The sequence below is a fragment of the Cucurbita moschata genome, unplaced genomic scaffold (assembly GCF_002738365.1).
Source record: "Cucurbita moschata cultivar Rifu unplaced genomic scaffold, Cmos_1.0 Cmo_Scf00002, whole genome shotgun sequence".
In the NCBI taxonomy this organism is placed as follows: Eukaryota; Viridiplantae; Streptophyta; class Magnoliopsida; order Cucurbitales; family Cucurbitaceae; genus Cucurbita; species Cucurbita moschata.
In genome coordinates this window covers 788987-796853 of record NW_019268518.1, presented here as the reverse complement: position 1 = coordinate 796853, position 7867 = coordinate 788987, and the positions used below count along the sequence as shown (strand labels likewise).

General features: G+C 31.7%; 1 protein-coding gene across 1 annotated transcript in view; it reads right to left on the bottom strand.

Annotated features, from left to right (window-relative positions):
- Positions 1-416, bottom strand: part of LOC111431174 — a 2449-nt gene extending 2033 nt beyond the window's left edge. The window contains exon 1 of the mRNA XM_023067733.1: positions 271-416. The gene's annotated coding sequence lies outside the window, so the exon portion shown is untranslated. The remainder of the gene's footprint in view (positions 1-270) is intronic.
- Positions 417-7867: the final 7451 nt, after the last annotated feature.

The window sequence follows — 7867 nt, the reverse complement described above, 5'->3', positions numbered from 1 at the left end:
TTGAACACAAACAAGAAGAAAAAAAAAAAAAAAAAACCCAATTCACAGAAACAAAAATTAAAATCAAGAACCCAAAAAAAGGAATCGCCCAATAGATCTAGCACAAAAATCAGGTATTTTTTTTCTTTTTTTTGAACTGAATCATGCAAGAGGTTAAGAAAGTGGGAAGTAATTGGTGTTGTACAGAGATCTGAAAATTGGAAGTTTGAGATGGAAGTTAAAAGCAATAAGAAACAGAGTAAAAGAAAAAACCCAGAAGAGAAACAATACCTGAAGGGAAAGGGAGTGTAAGCAGAGATGAATTTTCCCTTGAAAATGTTGAGCGGAAAGAGAAAAAGGGGAGGAAGGAAGGGGAAGGAGACGAGGAGCGTGTTATAAGATGGGGCAAGGCGACATGAGAATCAGATTTCTTAATTATTAAATTAAATTAAATTAAAAGGAGCAGAGAGAGAAAAGAGGGTAATACATTATTGGGCAACAGCAAAGCACAGCTAGAGAGAGAAACAGAGATAGAGAAGGAGACAGGGAGATTTCCTCTGTCTTCACCCCCTTTTTTTTTATTTATTTAAGGAAAATATTATTAAATTTGAATGCCTATTTTTAAAAAGATTAATGCTACAATTTAGATATGATCACTGATTTTAATTTCTTACCATAATATTTTTTTCCAATTTTCTTACCATAATATTTTTTTCCAATTAGTGACCTATTCATCCAAAGTATATATAATTCATACGTTGTACCGTAGAAAATAAATTAGAATTTAATTCAATTGCAATTATATAAATCAATAATCTAATTTGTGGGAATTTAAATTAATTGATATGATAAAATAAAACGGTACGTTGCTTGAATTCATTTTACAATATTTTAAGGAAATTTGAAATATTAATTCAGGTAAGAAAAAATTAAAAAAAAAATAAAAGATGAAAACTTTAGGAAAAAGAAAAAGAAAAAGAAAAAGATAATGTGGTTCCACCTCCGTTGTTGTTTTTATTATAATAATTTTATAAAGAAATTGGTGTGATCCATCTGAATGTGAAGCTTGTGGATATGGCCGTGTTTTCTTTTTTTCTTTTTTTTTTCTTTTTTAATTTTCTATCATCACGTGGATAGACATTTTGTTTTGAATAAAAAATTAATTTTTTTAGAATAATAAAAAGGCCCGCTATGGTAATTGTTATATATATATTAAATGCATCCCATTCCATTAATTATGCAATTGGATTATAAAACTTGCAAGTTGACGATATGTCGACCACGACTTGTGAAGTAACAATTATTAAAATAAAATATAATTGTAATTCAAAAACATGGGGGCGGGGCCCACTCCCTCCTTCGATCTAATCTGATGTTCGTGTCCATTCAAATCTCTTTTCAGATTCCATTCCATCGTCTCTCCTTTTTTATTGACTTTTCTCAGATACCGCTCTCAATTGGATTTGTTTGTTCTAAATTTTTATTTTATTTTATTTTTAATTTCCATTTTTAATGTTGACTTTTGTTTTTTTTAAGAAGAGAAAAAGAATTGTTATCCTAATTGAAACTTAAAAAGAATAAGAATGAAAAAAAAGGTTGGGTAGGAAGCGAAGAATAGTTTGTTGAAGTGATTGATATGGATATTGGAATGGAGATTGTGTTCATACCTTGAGTGTGATGGGCAATATGTTTAGAAAGTTTTATGTTCATTAATTTAATTTGTCGTTTTACATCCACTATGTATTTTTATTAGATTATTAAGATTTAAATACTTTTAAATAAATCATTCATCTAACCCAAATGTTTCGAAGTTTAGACTAGATTGTGATAAGATCTTATATCAATATGATGTCTCTCTCTAGACATCTTTGTGTAAGATTCATTAACGACTCTTCCGTAGGAACCACCACAAGATCCAAAAGTATAAGAGAGTGACCTTGTGTGCGAGCTAATTATTTAGTCTACTTGTGTGGTCCTTTGTCCCCTCTAAAGATGGGTATGCAACACAAAGGTCCTATTCAGAAGACTCATGGTCATTTCCACAAGGTAATGATCCCTAGCTGCATCAACAAACTATCCTATTTGGTCGAGGTCAAGCTCGACTACTCCTGCATTCCTATCGCTTGATAGTGGCTCTAATGGTCCAACCTAGGTGACTGATAACGCTAATGGTGTATTAGAGGAGATAGAAGTGCAAAGACTCTAGTAATACCATTCACACAGCTAAGCCTGGTAAGCTTTCTTAGTTATTGCTAGGTGCCATGGAGGTTAACTAGATTTTTGGGCATCTAAGCTGCTTCAATCTTAGACACTCTCTTTAGACTAACTCTTCGGAGTTAATCTGATTTTTGAAGCACTAGGGTTTAGATCTCTGATCATCGCTCATGATCTTTAGTGCTCGGTCTACTAGAGACGTCTTGACCTAGGTCATCATAAAATCGTCCAAACTTTGACACCATATTCTTAATTCAATATGTTTATAGTAAGAAGATAACTCAATTAATCACTTTGAGTACAAATCTCATTCTCAATACAGATTATCTACCACAGTAGAAACATCGCATACAACATATAATCCAAAAATCTCATTCTAAAAGCATTTTAGACATGAGTAGATATAATGCATAACATACTTAACATTTTAACTCATTTCAATGTCCTAAACATATTTGTTCAATTTAAAACATAATGAATAATCTTTAGAAGCAAAAAAACACTTAAATACTTGTAACGACTCGAAATTTTCTACTTAATTTAAGGTCGCTACTATATACATGTCATAAACATGAATGCGGAAACACTTCATTTAAACTTTCATAAAACATAACTTTCAGCTTAAAACACAGCCATGGACTTACGTGTTTGAAAACACTTTTAAAAATGACACAATAAAAGATTAAATAAATAAATAAAGGTTTAAATAAAAAACACCATATTCTAGCCTATGTATAAGAAAATAATATGACTACCCTATGCATGTGCCATGGTCTCGAATTGCTATCGTCAACCGTACAGGAATGTCTTGCCTTAACCTGAAAGAGAGGTAGCACGTGGCTTGAGTATTTTAAGAAATACTCAGTAAGTGACTCCACTATTGGGGTTAAATGCAGGAACATGCAGATGCAATGACGAGACCTATCATATCAGTCTATTTTTCCTACAACACTATTCTAATGGGAAGCTTGGATGTGTACCATATACTCTACACACAGCCCATATGTGCGAGTATGGGCTCACTAGACAGTTCGCACACCAGTGGGCCCCTTTTCCTGTCGGGTGAGCCTTCTCTAGTAGCTCAACTTTTGTCGGACACCCATTAGAATTAGTAATCGTCACGGCAGCATTATGTAAAACATAACGATACTTCGCCTGCCTAATGGATGTACGTGTCCGTACCCTCGTGATGGAATAGGGGTATCCCCCAATGCATAAGCACATATAATGCATGAGGTCCTAACATTTTTCCATTTTCATTATCATTTAATACAACCCCGCTAGCATTCTGTACATATCATATTGTTTTTCATATCATTTCACATATTTTTCATCATTCATATTATATTGTTTCTCATTCTTCAGTTCTCATATCATACATAATACTAATGGGGTTATATTTCATGTCATTTATCATGATTTCGTGTCATTCATATCATGCTGTATACACACAATTTAGGAGACATAACATAACGTCCCATGCTTTTAACATAACATTTCATCATATACATATCATACTATAACATATTGCATCACAATATATCATATCATAAACATGTCAATTTATCATATATCTCATATCATAACATATTTCATATCATATGACAACATATATATATCCGTCATTCATATGTCATATCATAATCATATCATGTTGTAAACACTTTGTAGTCATATCGTTCCCTAACTTATCATAGTCTTAACGTTCTTATACCTATCGCAATCATATCGTTACATGAATGTACCTTAGTCATATCATCACAAGAAAGTATCCTAACGCTATCGTTCTATCAATCTATCACAAACCTATCCCTTTCTACCCATAACCTAATCGTATTCTTTTATCAATCTCTCATATCCATAGCACTTCGGTATTTAACTTAACCTTAACGTTTCATGAATGTATCTTACTCCTATCATTATATTTCATTTTGTACATCCTTCTTGTATCCTATCTCAATATATCAATGAACACATCGTACTGTAATTATTATCATACAATTCACATATTATAACATATACATAACATATCATAAACATATCGAACCACAAACAATTCACACATATCAATATATATGACACGTGCAAAATCACGGGGCATGTGTCAACATCAAATATAACCATGCCGATGGTAAGGTCACTTACCTGGTTAGCTTAAGTCGTTGTCACGAATATATCCTTAATAAAAGTTCGATTCTGTCCTTTGAAATCCAAGTCAACCTATGTGAGCCTATGACATTAGTTTCAAGTTTGAACTCTATGAAATTATTTCTCTATTTTACCTTGATCCATTGTTAAAAGTCTTGAAATGATATATATATATATATATATATATATATATATATATATATATATATATATATAATATACTATTTTCATTAAATATCTTATTTTCTATTATTACTGTGGCAGAGAATATATTGTTACTGGACAAAATTTAATAGAGTTACTTGTCCTCTGATATTTGCTATTTTATTTTTAAATTCTGTTCACACAATCTTTTCTCAATCTTCCCTCCTCACTTGTGATTGTGTAAATAAATTTTCATTCTCTAAACACATATTACTCCTGCTCAGTACTTATTTTCTAAACAAGATATTATTGACCAATTTTAATCTTGTTTGCCTACTGATCTTGCAGATTTATAAAGCTGCCAACAAAAATCTAATTAATTGGATACTGAAAAATAAGATCCGATTATTACATTATCTGATAAAATATTGGATAGAGGAAGGAAGATCTAATTCTAAATTAATTTCTTATAACCATAACTATAAACAAAAGAAAATCTGAGATAGAATTTACAGTAATAACAAACCAAAATCTCTCTAAGTAAAGCTGCATCATATCTACTTATGTTGGGACACCCATTTTACTTTTTCTCAAATTTGATATTTTTCTATTTATTCCAAGATGAATTGTGATATTAGGGCGGTTGAGGAGAGAGAATGGGGTTGGGCTGAGAGAATAGTGTAGAGAGGTGGGTAGAAATGTTATGTTAAAAGCATGTGTCCTTATGTTGTTTCCTAAATTAGGTGTATACAACATGATATGAATGACACGAAATCATGATAAATGACATGAAATATAACCCCATTAGTATTATGTATGATGTGAAAATCGAAGAATGAGAAACGATATAATATGAATGATGAACGATATGTGAAATGATATGAAAAATGATATGATATGTACAGAACGTTAGCGGAGTTGTATTAAATGATAATGAAAATGAAAAAATGTTGGACCTCATGCATTATGTGTGCTCATGCATTGGGAGATACCCCTATTCTATCACGAGGGTACGGACGCGTACATCCATTAGGCAGGCGAAGTATCATTATGTTTTACATAATACTGCCGTGACGGTTGCTAATTCTAATGGGTGTCCGACAAAAGTTGATCTACCAGAGAAGGCTCACCCGACAGGAAAAAGGGCCCAGCGGTGTGTGAACTGTCTGGTGAGCCCATACTTGCACGTATGGGCTGTGTGTAGAGTATATGGTACACGTCCAAGCTTCCCATTAGAATAGTGCCGTAGGAAAAATAGACTGATATGATAGGTCCCGTCATTGCATTCACATATTCCTGCATTTAAACCCCAATAATGGAGTCATTTACCGAGTATTTCTTAAAATACTCAAGCCACGTGCTACCTCTATTTCAAGTTAAGGCAAGACATTCCTGTACTACTGACGACGACAACTCAAAACCATGACACATGCATAGGGTAGTCGTATTATTTTCTTAGACTTAGGCTAGAATAGAATGTTTTTTATTTAAACGTTTATTTATTTTATGTAATCTTTTATTGTGTCATTTTTAAAATGTTTTCAAACATGTAAGTCTATGACTGTGTTTTAAGCTGAAAGTTATGTTATTAAGTATAAAATTTCGGATGGTTACAACACCCATGTCTAAGCAAAAATAATATCCTTAAACCATAAATAAAACTTACCTACTAATCTTCCTAGATTCTCGATTGTTTTTAGTGATCCAGACATCTACATCTATGAAAAACTACCTTTCAAAAAACTTTGGCGAAGGATGCTTGGCCAAAAAATGCACATTAGTCACCGAACTGGAAGCTCCTTCACGATTTTCTTCTTTTTCCTCTCCAATGCCCAACTTCCTCCTCTTATTTCCTCCACGGTTTTGTTTTATATTTTTATTGATTTTTTAAGAATATTTTAAGAATGTTTCTAACGATACTTTAAACTTTCGTATGTAATTGCTATTTTTTTTTTCTTTTTGAGCTTATAACCAATAAGTAGAAGGAAATTAAGTATTAAGTAACATGATAATGAATCTTATATGCTTGGTGTACCAATGAAAAACCAAATTTCTGGCAATCTGGATCGTACATTAGCAATTAATTAGTATGATACTTTAGTTTGGTTCTTAATCTAGCGGCCGAGAATACTACGAAATCTTGTGGCACCTCTTAAGGAAGCGCAGCACCGACAGCTGATTGTGCAACGCGTAATGCCTCAACTAACTTGTATTACTACAGCTTATCAGCGCATATTGGGATCTGTGAATCCAAATTTTAAAATCACCTCTCCCAACTCGTACATTCAACATGTAAATTTTGTAGTAATAAAGAATCTAAAAATATATGAAATGGAGAAAACAAAAGTGTACACCAGTAAACAAATTCCTCTACAGTAATAAGATTCAAACTAAATCACACTAATCACCAACCCCTCAATCAACTGTGAAACCTAAGACAACACTGGTACAGAAAATATATTTCCTAACTAATTACAATTATACAACAAAATATATTCCACAAATATTTTTATATATTAAATTAAATTTCTTAATACTCCTCTAAGTTAGAATTAAATTTTTTGTCTTCCCAAAGCTTTAGTGAAAACATCTGCCAGTTACATTTTATTCGAAACATAACATGATTTGATGATTCCAACGTGTAACTTTTTCCAAAGTATATGACAATCTATTTTTAATGTGCTTCGTACCTTTGTGAAAAACTGAATTGGTTGCTACATGTCATGCTACTTGATTATCACAATACAACCATGCTAGTTCAGACAGATAAACTTTTCCGTGTTCAAGAATGTATCTCAACCAAGTTAACTCTAAACCAGAGTAACCGCTCAAAATAATAATAATAATAATAATAATAATAAAACAAATAAGTAAACAAACAAATAAAAATAAAAAAATGACTTTTTTAACAAAAGAAAAAAAACTTTCCCACCTTTCTCTCCACTAACTTCTCATCTCTCCTCCACCCACTATCCAAAAAAAATATGAGAGATCCAGTGAGAAAAAAGAAACTGAAAAAAAAAAACAAAAAAAATATCATATTTGAGAAAAATAAAAATAGATTCGATCGTGGATATCATATTTGAGAAAAATAAAAATAGATTTGATCGTGGATGTGGAAGTAGATTTAACTGACGAGAGATGTCTGTAGAGAGAAAGGAAAATAGGCCTCTATCACGAGAGAAGGGAGAAAATTTTATCCCTAAGTTACATCTTCCTTTTCTTTTATTCTCTTTTAATTATTTAAAAATAAATAAATAAGAATCCATCCAAAATGGCTTGGGTTGAAAATGGCTTCTGTCAATTGCAGGTAATTTGTATAGTCGTCTTTTTTTTTTTTGGAAAAAAAGAAAATTGAAAAGAACAAAAAAAAAAAAAAAAA